This window comes from Arachis hypogaea, chromosome 6, assembly GCF_003086295.3.
Source record: "Arachis hypogaea cultivar Tifrunner chromosome 6, arahy.Tifrunner.gnm2.J5K5, whole genome shotgun sequence".
Classification (NCBI taxonomy): Eukaryota; Viridiplantae; Streptophyta; class Magnoliopsida; order Fabales; family Fabaceae; genus Arachis; species Arachis hypogaea.
In genome coordinates this window covers 89662786-89676523 of record NC_092041.1, presented here as the reverse complement: position 1 = coordinate 89676523, position 13738 = coordinate 89662786, and positions in this window count along the sequence as shown.

The following is a 13738-nucleotide window of genomic DNA, read 5'->3' as shown; positions in this document are numbered from 1 at the left end:
GGATCGACCCTTGCTCACGCAAGGTATTACTTGGACGACCCAGTACACTTGCTGGTTAGTTGTGCGGGATTGCAAAAGTGTGATTGCAATTTCGTGCACCAAGTTTTTGGCGCCGTTGCCGGGGATTGTTGAGTTTGGACAACTGACGGCTTATCTTGTTGCTTAGATTAGGACTTTTTTATTTTTGTTGGTTTAGAGTCTTTTAGTTGAGTCTAGTTTCATATTCTAAGTTTGGTGTCAATTGCATGATTTTGTTTTTCTTTTGATTTTCGATTTTTGCATGTTTTTAGTCCCTTTTTGATTTACAAAAATTCTAAGTTTGGTGTCCTCTTTGTGTTTTTCCCTTAAAAATTTTCGAAAACTGTGTGTTTGATTTTCTAAAATTTTAAGTTTGGTGTCTTTTTGTGTTTTTCTCTTTCCTCTTTTCAAAATCAAATCTTTTTCATAAAAATTTTTCAATCATATCTTTTTAATTGCTGTTTTCAAAATCTTTTTGATCAACTAATTGATTCAGTTCTCAATTTGCTTTGATCTTATTTTCTTTCTTTGATTTTCGAATTTTTATTTTAATTTTCTTTTGTTTTATTTTATTTTTTTTCGTTAATTCAAAAAAAAAAACAAACAAAATTTATCTCTTTGCAATCATTATCATTTCCCTCTTGTCCATTATGGACTTAAGTGGGATTAATCAGTCCAAAAGGACTCTGGGGTCATATGCTAACCCCATTACAGCTGCATATGGGAGTAGCATCTGCACACCTCCCATCAAAGCAAGCAGCTTTGAACTAAATCCTCAACTCATTATCATAGTGCAGCAAAACTGCCAGTATTCCGGTCTTCCACAGGAAGAACCTACTGAGTTTCTGGCACAGTTTTTACAAATTGCTGACACAGTACATGATAAAGAGGTGGATCAGGATGTCTACAGACTATTACTGTTTCCATTTGCTGTAAAAGATCAAGCTAAAAGGTGGTTGAATAACCAACCTACAGCAAGCATAAAGACATGGAAACAGTTGTCAGACAAATTCCTGAGTCATTTTTACCCTCCAAAAAGGATGACACAGCTAAGGCTGGACATCCAAGGCTTTAAACAAGAGGATAATGAATCCCTTTATAATGCCTGGGAGAGGTATAGAGGTATGCTAAGGAAATGTCCCTCTGAAATATTTTCAGAGTGGGTACAGTTAGACATTTTCTACTATGGGCTTACAGAAAAAGCTCAGATGTCTTTAGACCACTCAGCTGGTGGATCTATACACATGAGGAAGACAATTGAAGAAGCTCAAGAGCTCATAGACACTGTTGCTAGAAACCAATATTTTTACTCTAGCAATGAGTTCTCTCCAAAAGAGGAAGTCATGGCTGTAGTCACTGACCCTAGTCCTCAAGAACAGATAACTGAGCTTAATCAACAATTGCTCCTAATGACAGAACAGTTAGCAGACTTTAAAGAGATGCTCCATGAAACTAAAGTTGCTAACAAGAGCATAGAACTGCAGTTGAATCAAGCAAAACAGCAATTATCTAAACAGATAACAGAGGAATGTCAAGCAGTTCAACTGAGGAGTGGGAAGACCCTGAATAACACTGCTCAAAAGAGTAAAAAGCCAAACAAGGAACAATTGACAGAGGACAACCAAACCACTGTTCAAAATCCCTCTGAGGACAGAAAGAGCCCAGAGAGGAATGTCACTGGCGTTCAAACGCCAGAAAGGGAAGGAAAGCTGGCGTTAAACGCCCATTCCTTGCCCAGTTCTGGCGTTCAAACGCCAGAAAAGGGGGAAAAGTTGGCGTTAAACGCCCAATTTCCTCCCAATCCTGGCGTTCAGACGCCTAGGGAGAATCAGACACCTGAGAGTGCTGACAGTAATCCCTCTAACAAGGCTTCTTCAACCACTTCTGTAAGGAATAAACCTGCAGCATCTAAGGTTGAAGAATATAAAGCCAAGATGCCTTATCCTCAAAAACTCCGCCAAGCAGAACAGGATAAGCAATTTGCCCGCTTTGCAGACTATCTAAGGACTCTTGAAATAAAGATTCCGTTTGCAGAGGCACTTGAGCAAATACCTTCTTATGCTAAATTCATGAAAGAAATCTTAAGTCATAAGAAGGATTGGAGAGAAACTGAAAAAGTGTTTCTCACTGAAGAATGCAGTGCAGTCATATTAAAAAGCTTACCAGAAAAGCTTCAAGATCCAGGAAGCTTTATGATACCATGCACATTAGAAGGTGCTTGCACTAAGACAGCTCTATGTGATCTTGGAGCAAGCATCAATCTAATACCTGCATCCACTATCAGAAAGCTTGGGTTGACTGGAGAAGTCAAACCAACCCGGATATGCCTCCAACTTGCTGATGGCTCCATTAAACACCCATCAGGCATAATTGAGGACATGATTGTCAAGGTTGGGCCATTTGCCTTTCCAACTGACTTTGTGGTGCTGGAAATGGAGGAGCACAAGAGTGCAACTCTCATTCTAGGAAGACCTTTCCTAGCAACTGGACGAACTCTCATTGATGTACAAAAAGGGGAAGTAACCTTGAGAGTCAATGAGGATGAGTTCAAGTTGAATGCTGTAAAAGCTATGCAGCACCCAGACACACCAAATGACTGCATGGGCGCTGACATTATTGACTCTCTAGTAGAAGAGATCAATATGGCTGAAAGCCTAGAGTCAGAGCTTGAGGACATCTTCAAGGATGCTCAACCTGATCAAGAAGAACTAGAGGAGGCAAAGGAATTTTCGAAAATTCCTCAGGAGGAGGATAAGCCTCCCAAGCCTGAACTCAAACCACTACCACCATCCCTGAAATATGCATTTCTGGGAGAGGGTGACACTTTTCCAGTGATTATAAGCTCTGCTTTAAATTCACAGGAAGAGGAAGCACTGATTCAAGTGCTAAGGACACACAAGACAGCTCTTGGGTGGTCTATAAGTGATCTCAAGGGTATTAGCCCAGCTAGATGCATACACAAGATCCTATTGGAGGATAATGCCAAACCAGTGGTCCAACCACAGAGGAGGCTAAATCCTGCCATGAAGGAGGTGGTGCAGAAAGAGGTCACTAAGTTACTAGAGGCTGGGATTATTTATCCTATTTCTGATAGCCCCTGGGTGAGCCCTGTCCAAGTTGTTCCCAAAAAGGGAGGCATGACAGTGGTACATAATGAAAAAAATAAACTGGTTCCTACAAGGACAGTCACAGGGTGGCGCATGTGTATTGACTACAGAAGACTCAATACAGCCACCAGAAAGGATCATTTTCCTTTACCATTCATAGACCAAATGCTAGAAAGACTAGCTGGTCATGATTATTACTGCTTTTTGGATGGCTATTCAGGCTATAACCAAATTGCAGTAGACCCTCAAGACCAAGAGAAAACAGCATTCACTTGCCCTTCTGGCGTGTTTGCCTACAGGAGGATGCCTTTTGGTCTGTGCAATGCACCTGCAACCTTTCAGAGGTGCATGCTCTCTATCTTCTCAGATATGGTGGAGAAATTTTTGGAAGTCTTCATGGATGACTTTTCAGTATATGGAGACTCATTTAGCTCCTGTCTTAATCACCTAGCACTTGTCTTGAAAAGATGCCAAGAGACTAACCTGGTTTTAAACTGGGAGAAATGTCACTTTATGGTGACTGAAGGAATTGTCCTTGGGCACAAAATTTCAAGCAAGGGAATAGAGGTGGATAAGGCAAAGGTAGAGGTAATTGAAAAATTACCACCACTTGCCAATGTTAAGGCAATCAGAAGCTTTCTGGGGCATGCAGGATTTTACAGAAGGTTTATAAAGGATTTTTCGAAAATTGCAAAACCTCTGAGTAGCCTGTTAGCTGCTGACACACCATTTGTGTTTGACACACAGTGTCTGCAGGCGTTTGAGACCCTGAAAGCTAAGCTGGTCACAGCACCAGTCATCTCTGCACCAGATTGGACATTGCCATTTGAACTAATGTGTGATGCCAGTGACCATGCCATTGGTGCAGTGTTGGGACAGAGGCATAACAAGCTTCTGCACGTCATTTACTATGCCAGCCGTGTTCTAAATGACGCACAGAAGAACTACACAACCACAGAAAAAGAGTTACTTGCAGTGGTCTATGCCATTGACAAGTTTAGATCCTATCTAGTGGGGTCCAAAGTGGTTGTGTACACTGACCATGCTGCTCTTAAATACTTACTCACAAAGCAGGATTCAAAACCCAGGCTCATCAGATGGGTGTTGCTTCTGCAAGAGTTTGATATAGAAATAAGAGACAGAAAAGGGACAGAGAACCAAGTAGCAGATCATCTGTCCCGAATAGAACCAGTAGCTGGGGCGTCCCTCCCTTCTACTGAGATTTCTGAGACTTTCCCGGATGAGCAACTATTTGCCATTCAGGAAGCTCCATGGTTTGCAGATATTGCAAATTATAAAGCTGTGAGGTTCATACCCAAAGAGTACAGCCATGTGCAGAGAAAGAAATTAATTTCAGATGCCAAGTACTACTTATGGGATGAACCATATCTCTTTAAGAGATGTGCTGACGGAGTGATCCGCAGGTGTGTACCCAGAGAAGAAGCACAAAGGATCCTATGGCACTGCCATGGATCACAGTATGGAGGACATTTTGGAAGTGAGCGAACAGCCACTAAAGTCCTCCAATGTGGCTTCTACTGGCCTACTCTCTATAAAGATTCCCGAGAGTTTGTGCGTAACTGTGACAGTTGCCAAAGAGCTGGTAACCTGCCTCATGGATATGCCATGCCTCAACAAGGGATATTAGAGATAGAACTGTTTGATGTATGGGGGATTGACTTCATGGGGCCATTCCCACCATCATACTCAAACACTTACATTCTGGTGGCAGTGGACTATGTATCTAAGTGGGTAGAAGCAATTGCTACACCCACTAATGACACAAAGACCGTACTGAAATTCCTCCAGAAAAATATTTTCAGCAGATTTGGCGTTCCCAGAGTGCTAATCAGTGATGGGGGCACTCATTTCTGCAATAAACAGCTACACCTTGCTATGGTTAGATATGGAATTAGCCACAAAGTGGCAACTCCGTATCATCCACAGACAAATGGGCAAGCTGAGGTCTCTAACAGAGAGCTAAAGAGAATCCTGGAACGGACTGTGATGGCCCGAAGAAAGGATTGGGCAAAGAGCTTGGATGATGCTCTGTGGGCATACAGAACAGCATTCAAGACTCCTATAGGAACCTCCCCATACCAACTGGTGTATGGGAAGGCCTGTCATTTGCCTGTGGAACTGGAACATAAAGCCTACTGGGCAACCAGATTCCTAAACATGGATGCACAGTTAGCTGGTGAAAAAAGACTGCTCCAGCTAAATGAGCTAGAGGAGTTCAGACTCAATGCCTTTGAAAATGCAAAAATTTATAAGGAAAAGGCAAAGAAATGGCATGACAAGAAGTTGTCAACCAGAGTCTTTGAGCCAGGACAAAAGGTTCTGCTCTTCAACTCTAGGCTCAGACTGTTTCCAGGAAAACTCAAATCCCGTTGGAGGGGTCCGTATGTGATTACAGGAGTGTCACCATATGGATATGTTGAGCTTCAGGATATTGATTCTGACAAGAAGTTCATTGTTAATGGACAGAGAATCAAGCATTATCTTGAAGGGAATTTTGAGCAGGAATGCTCAAAACTGAGACTTGAGTGATTCTCAGTGAAGGTCCAGCTAAAGACAGTAAAGAAGCGCTTGCTGGGAGGCAACCCAGTCATTAGTAGGTTATATGATTAGTTCTTACAGAGGCAAATATCAAAAATGAAGGAATTCACAGAGTTACAGAAGGATTCAGCTCAAAAAGCAGAGAAAATGAGCTTACTGGCAAAAAAACGCCAGTAAGGGGCATTTTGGGCGTTAAACGCCAGAATGGGTACCATTCTGGGCGTTTAACGCCAGGAATGGTGCCATTTTGGGCGTTAAACGCCAGAATGGGCACCATTCTGGGCGTTTAACGCCAGGTGTGCAGCATCCTGGGCGTTTTGAAAAACGCCCAGTGATAAAGGCTTTCTGGCGTTTAACGCCAGCCAGGGCACCTGGCTGGGCGTTAAACGCCCAAAAGGGGTGCCAATTGGGCGTTAAACGCTAGAATGAGTGCCATTCTGGGCGTTTAACGCCAGAAAGGTGGGGGGACCACATTTTTGTTTTCAACTCAAATTTTTTCAAACTTTCCTCTTTTTACCCATACTCTTCTACATAAATGCACTTCAACCTTTCATCATTCACTTTCAAATCTTCACAAATCAAAACCATTCTTCAAATCTATTTCAAATTAATCCCAAATCTTCTTCAAAAACTCACCCTTTTCTCAATTTCTTTCCATATCTTCTCAAATCTCCTTTAAAATCTCTCTTTTTTTTCGAAAAAACTCTCCCCCTCACCTCATAAATTCGTGTTTGGCTTCCTCTTTCCACCACACCATTCGAATTTCCTCTTCCTCTCTCTCTCTCTTCTCTTCTTTCTTCTCTTTTTGCTTGAGGACAAGCAAAACCTCTAAGTTTGGTGTGCTTTTCCGTGATCACTAAGCCAAGATTCATCAAGATCATGGCTCCTAAGGGAAAACAAACCAACTCAAGAGGAAAGAAAGAGACTAATCCAAAGAATCTTTGGAATCAAGAGAAGTTCTTAACCAAAGAACATGAAGACCATTATCACAAAATAATGGGTCTGAGGTCAGTGATCCCGGAAGTTAAATTTGATCTGAAAGAAGATGAATATCCGGAGATCCAAGAGCAAATTCGAAACAGAGGATGGGAAGTTCTGACCAATCCAGAAATAAAGGTTGGAAGGAACATGGTTCAGGAATTCTACTCTAATCTGTGGCTAACAGATAAGCAGAGAATGACTGGAACTGCTTACCATACCTACAGAACCATGGTCAGAGGGAAAGTTATGTACTTCTATCTGGACAAAATAAGAGAAATCTTCAAACTACCTCAACTACAAGATGATCCTGATTCCTTCAATAGAAGGATGGTGAGAGTAGATAAAGGGTTGGATCAAGTTCTAGAGGATATATGCCTCCCTGGGACTAAGTGGATAACCAATTCAAAGGGTGTCCCAAACCAACTCAAGAGGGGAGACCTCAAGCCAATTGCAAGAGGTTGGCTAGACTTTATTGGGCGTTCTATATTGCCCACTAGCAACCGTTCTGAGGTCACCATCAAGAGAGCAGTGATGATTCATTGCATTATGCTTGGAAAAGAAGTGGAGGTTCATCATGTGATTGCTTGTGAGATCTACACAATTGCAAATAAGAATTCCACTGAAGCCAAATTGGCTTATCCAAGCCTAATCTCCTTGCTCTGTAAAGAGGCTGGGGTGAAGATGGGAGTAGATGAGTTCATACCCATTGAACACCCAATCACCAAGAAGTCAATGGAAGGACAAGTCCAAGACAACTCTATCAAGAAGAGGGCGCAGGAATTCCTCCCTGAATTCCCAAGAAATTGACTACTGGACCAGTCTAGAAGCATCTATCACCAAGTTGCAAGAGACTATGGAGCAACTGAAGGAAGAACAGCAGAATCAGAACTGCATGCTCTGCAAATTGCTAAAGGAACAAGAGAAGCAGGGGCGTGAACTCCAAGAATTGAAACGCCAAAAGTTCTCCTCTCAAGCTGAGGGAGCATCCACTTCTCAAAATCAAGGTTGTTGAGTCCTAACTCTGTGAAAACCTCTATCATTAGGAGCCTATGTTTGCGTTTTTTTTTCCTTTTTGTTTTGTTTTTATTTTTCATTTTTTTTTAGTTTCATTTTATATCTATTTTTGAGTCTTGTCTTAATTTATAATTAATAAAATTGAATTTTTATGCCTTAAAGATATGAATGTCCTATGAATCCATCACCTCTCTTAAATGAAAAATGCTTTAATCACAAAAGAACAAGAAGTACAGGATTTCAAAATTTATCATTGAAACTAGTTGAATTAGTTTGATGTGGTGACAATACTTTTTGTTTTCTGAATGAATGCTTGAACAGTGCATATGTCTCTTGAATTTGTTGTTTTGAGAATGTTAAAAATTGTTGGCTCTTGAAAGAATGAGGAAAAGGAGAACTGTTATTGAGGATCTAAAAATCATTAGACTGATTCTTGAAGCAAGAAAAAGCAGTGGATACAAAAAAAAATATTTCGAAAAAAAAGAGAAAAAGAAAAAATAAAGAATAAAGAGTTGTGATCCAAGGCAACAAGAGTGTGCTTAAGAACCTTGGACACCTCTAATTGGGGACTTTAGCAAAGCTGAGTCACAATCTGAAAAGGTTCACCCAATTATGTGTCTGTGGCATGTATGTATCCGGTGGTAATACTGGAAGACAGAGTGCTTTGGGCCACAGCCAAGACTCATACACTAGCTATGTTCAAGAATCATTATGCTCAACTAAGAGAATCAATAACACTATCTGAGTTCTGAGTTCTTATAGATGCCAATCATTCTGAACTTCAAGGGATAGAGTGAGGTGCCAAAACTGTTCGGAGGCAAAAAGCTACTAGTCCCGCTCATCTAATTGGAGCTATGTTTCCTTGATATTTTGGAGTCTATAGTATATTCTCTTCTTTTTATCCTACTTTGATTTTCAGTTTCTTGGGGACAAGCAACAATTTAAGTTTGGTGTTGTGATGAGCGGATAATTTGTATGCTTTTTGGCATTGTTTTTAGTATGTTTTTAGTCTGATCTAGTTAGTTTTTAGTATATTTTTATTAGTTTTTAGCTAAAATTCACTTTTCTGGACTTTACTATGAGTTTGTGTGTTTTTCTGTGATTTCAGATATTTTCTGGCTGAAATTGAGGGTCCTGAGCAAAAATCTGATTCCGAGACCAAAAAGGACTGTAGATGCTGTTGGATTCTGACCTCCCTGCACTCGAAGTGGATTTTCTGGAGCTACAGAAGCCCAATTGGCGCGCTCTCAACGGCATTGGAAAGTAGACATCCTGGGCTTTCCAGAAATATATGATAGTCCATACTTTGCCCAAGATTTGATGGCCCAAACCGGTGTGGCAAAACAGCCTCAGAAATTCCAGCGTTAAACGCCAGAACTGGCATAAAACTTGGAGTTAAACGCCCAAACTGGCATGAAAGCTGGCGTTTAACTCCAGAAAAGGTCTCTACACGAAAATGCTTCATTGCTCAGCCTAAGCACACACCAAGTGGACCCAGAAGTGGATTTTTACGTCATTTACTCATTTCTGTACACCCTAGGCTACTAGTTTACTATTAATAGGATCTTTTGACATTGTATCAGGACCGGATGACCTTATGACACTTTTACACCTTTCTTTGTGTACTTTCCACGGCATGAGTCTCTAAACCCCATGGTTGGGGGTGAGGAGCTCTGCTGTGTCTTGATGGATTAATGTAATTACTACTGTTTCTCATTCAATCATGCTTGCTTCCATTCTAAGATAATACTTGTTCTTAATCCGGATGAATGTGATGATCTGTGACAATCATCATCATTCTCAATCATGAACGTGTGACTGACAACCACCTCCGTTCTACCTTAGATTAAGTAGTTATCTCTTGGATTCTTTAATCGGAATCTTCGTGGTATAAGCTAGGACTGATGGCGGCATTCAAGAGAATCCGGAAGGTCTAAACCTTGTCTGTGGTATTCTGAGTAGGATTCGATGATTGAATGACTGTGACGTGCTTCAATCTCCTGAAGGCGGGGCGTTAGTGACAGACGCAAAAGAATCACTGGATTCTATTCCGGCCTGATTGAGAACCGACAGATGAATTCCGCTATGCTGTGACAGAGCATATGCAATCGCTTTCACTGAGAGGATGGGAGGTAGCCATTGACAACGGTGAAACCCTACATACAGCTTGCCATGGAAGGAGACTTGCGTGTTTGAAGAAGAAGACAGTAGGAAAGCAGAGATTCAGAAGATGGAGCATCTCCAAACCTCAACCTATTCTCCATTACTGCAAAACAAGTAATCATTTCATGTTCTTTTGCTTTTCACAATCAATCCTGATAATTTCTGATATCCTGACTAAGATTTACAAGATAACCATAGCTTGCTTCAAGCCGACAATCTCTGTGGGATCGACCCTTGCTCACGCAAGGTATTACTTGGACGACCCAGTACACTTGCTGGTTAGTTGTGCGGGATTGCAAAAGTGTGATTGCAATTTTGTGCACCAGCAACCCCCCAGGGAAAGCCCAGAGTCTGACCCGACCATAATTGTAAACGTCATCACAGGCAAAGATACATCGAGCAAGTCAAAATTAGCACTAAAGAAAGATATCAAAGTCCTGGCAGTCCAGAACCAAACCCCTACCACCACTGCCGACAACGCGGTAACATTCTTACCCGAGGACTGTCAACACGGCACCTCGGCGGAAGATGCCCCTTTGTCATCTCGGCAAAAATCGGAACGGGGCTAGTACGAAGGATACTAGTGGACATAAGCGCAGACTCTAACATCCTCTTTAGAGGAGTCTTTGACAAGCTCAGACTCTGCAACGACAATCTCTAGACACACTGCAACAGCGTCACGGGACTCAGAGGCAACTTCCTCAAACCATACGGTTCCATCATCCTTCCCCTCACCATAGGAACGGGAAACCAGAGGAAGACAATCCTATCCGAGTTCGTGGTCCTCAAAGATTCCACCGCTTACAACGTCATCCTCGGAAGAAAAACAATCAACAACCTCTCCGCCGTCATCTTCACCAAATACCTCCTCATGAAGTTTACAACAGAAGATGGATCCATCGGTACCATCCACAGAAACCGGGAAATCGCAGCAGAGTGCGATAACACCAGCCTAGCTCTAAGGAAGAAGTCTCGCGACGCAGCTGGCATATTCTTAGCCGACCTGGATGCCCGACAAGACATGAAAAAACTGCAAATAGGGCGAACCAAAGACGAATACACTTTTATCAATAGGAACCTCACGTACGACCTTAAAGATGACCTCTCCCAACTCGTAAAACAAAATAGAGACCTATTCGCATTCACACCGGACGACATGCCAGGAATAGACCCCGACCTAATGTCCCACCGGCTGGCCGTAGATCCCAAAGCCAGACCCGTGGCACAAAGAAGACGGAAAATGTCCCCAGACCGAGCAGCCGAGGTAAAAAAACAAGTCAAAGCCCTACTCGAAGCAAACTTTATCAGGGAACTACCCTACATGACATGGTTGGTGAACGTCGTACTAGTAAAAAAGTCTAACGGGAAGTGGCGAATGTGCATCGACTACACAAACCTGAACAAAGCTTGTCCAAAGGACGCCTTTTCCCTACCAAACATCGACAGACTAGTAGATGCCGCATCCGGACAACTCCAATACCTCATCGTCGCCATAAATTATTACACTAAATGGATCGAGGCCGAATCCCTAGCCTCCATCACGGCAACCTAATGCCGAAAATTTCTCCGGCAACATATCATAACCCGGTTCGGGATCCCCGAGATCGTAATCTCAGACAACGGAACCCAATTCACCGACAAAAAATTCCGAGAATTCCTGGAAGGGCTGCACGTATCCCACCGTTTCAGCTTGGTAGAGCACCCCCAAACAAACAGACAAGTGGAGTCCGCAAACAAAATAATCGTGAAGGGACTCAAGAAACGGCTCGACGAGCCAAAGGACTATGGGCCAACGAACTCGGATCAGTCTTGTGGTTGTATCGAACAATCCCCCAAACAGCCACCGGGGAAACCCCCTTCCGTCTAACATACGGCGTTGAAGTTATTATCCCGGTAGAGATAGGAGACCCGAGCCCAAGAAGAACGATCAGGGGTAACGATGAAAAAGTGGAACGAGACCCCACATACAAGGTGAGAAGCATAGCCCACATCAGAGAGCTAGCCCTTAAACAAAGAATCAGCCTAAGATACAACCACGGCGTGGTCTAACGAGAATTTGTACCCGCCGACCTCGTCCTACGACGAAACCACATCGGCGCCCCAGCCCCAGGGGAAGGGAAACTCACCCCCAATTGGGAGGGCCGTACAGAATCAAGGCAGCAATTGAGAAGGGAGCATACAAGCTTGAACGACTTAGCGGTGACGAGATCCCGAGGACTTGGAACGCCGCCAACCTATGACGATACTACACATAGGCCGACCCTCTAAGTCATATCTTACCTTGTTTTCCTTTTGCTTTAATTTTTTAATTTCGCATAAGTGTCAATCTCGGGTACTCTTTCCCGCCATAAACGGAGGGTTTTAACGAGGCCCAAACATCAATAAAATTTCATCAAATTATTAATACTTTTCTTATATTCCCCCTAAACACGGAATAAAAATACGGCCAGCACTGGGAGACTGATCACCCCCAAAGCCCGAGAAACGGATATCCAAATAACAAAACGGGTATCCAAATAACAAAAAATAGCGGCCCAGAGATCGATCACCCACGAGGCCAACAGCACGGATATCCAAATAATAGAACGGATATCCAAATAAGTAAACAGCTACCCAGGGACCGATCATCCCGAGGCCAACAAAACGGATATCCAAATAAAATGGATATCCAAATAAGTAAACGGCTACCCGGGAATCGATCACCCTGAGGCCAAAAAACGGATATCCAAATAATTAAAATGGCGGCCCGGGGATCAATCACCCCGAGGCCAACAAAATGGATGTCCAAATAATAAAACGGATATCCAAATAAGTAAATGGCTACCCGAGAATCGATCACCGCTAGGCCAACAAAACGGATATCCAAATAACAAAACGGGTATCCAAATAACAAAAATGGGGGCCCGGGGATCGATCACCCCGAGGCCAACAGCACGAATATCCAAATAACAGAATGAATATCCAAACAAGTAAACGGCTACCCGAGAATCGATCACCCTGAAGCCAATAAAACGAATATCTAAATAAGTAAACGGCTACCTGGGAATCGATCACCCGGAAAGCCAACAAAACGAAAATCCAAATAAGCTAAATAAACAAAGTCTTGAAATCGGCCCACCAAGAGGTCTAAAATAAGTTCACAATAACGGCCCAAAAAAGGCCACACAAAACAAGCATGAGCTGACGGTCTTCCAAACTCGCGGAAAGCCAAACTGACCAACATCCTACCAATTGGTGCAGAATGACGTCATGCCCTTTTCAGGCCCCCACAGTCTCCCGAACTACAGAGAATTGGACTCTCCAATGACTTAGCATTGAGACGAAGAAAGCATACTCTCATGCTTCCGGGGCAACTGTTCCAGACCCGATCTCTGGGCCCTTCTTCGGAATGGTCATCAAACCCGGCATGTGATGAGATGCCCAAACAACACACTTCTCGCCTGACCATGAAGCGGCCAGGAACTCCCCAAATCCTCGACCTCGACCGGAAAAACCAAACAACGATGTCCTTACCAAACCACAACGGCGAAGAAAAGGTTTCTCCAGCGATGAGATCGAGCATCCTCACTCTCTCACTCTGGGACAACTGTTACGGATCCGGCCCATGGATCCTACACCCAGGACGGTCCCCGAGCCCGATTACCCGGGTCCAACCCGCTTCATCCTTCCAGAAGGTTCGGAACCAGCCCACTAGAGCTCCTAACCAACTGAGCTAAACGTCTCCCTTATCTTAGCCAAATAAGATAAGATAAGATAATTCAAACGTCTCCCTTATCTTAGCCAAATATGATAAGATAAGATATTCACTATCACCTATAAATAGAGGACCCAGGTCCCTCCAGGTATTCACTCATTCCTCACATCTTCTACCTCTTAGATCCATTCTTACTTGAGCG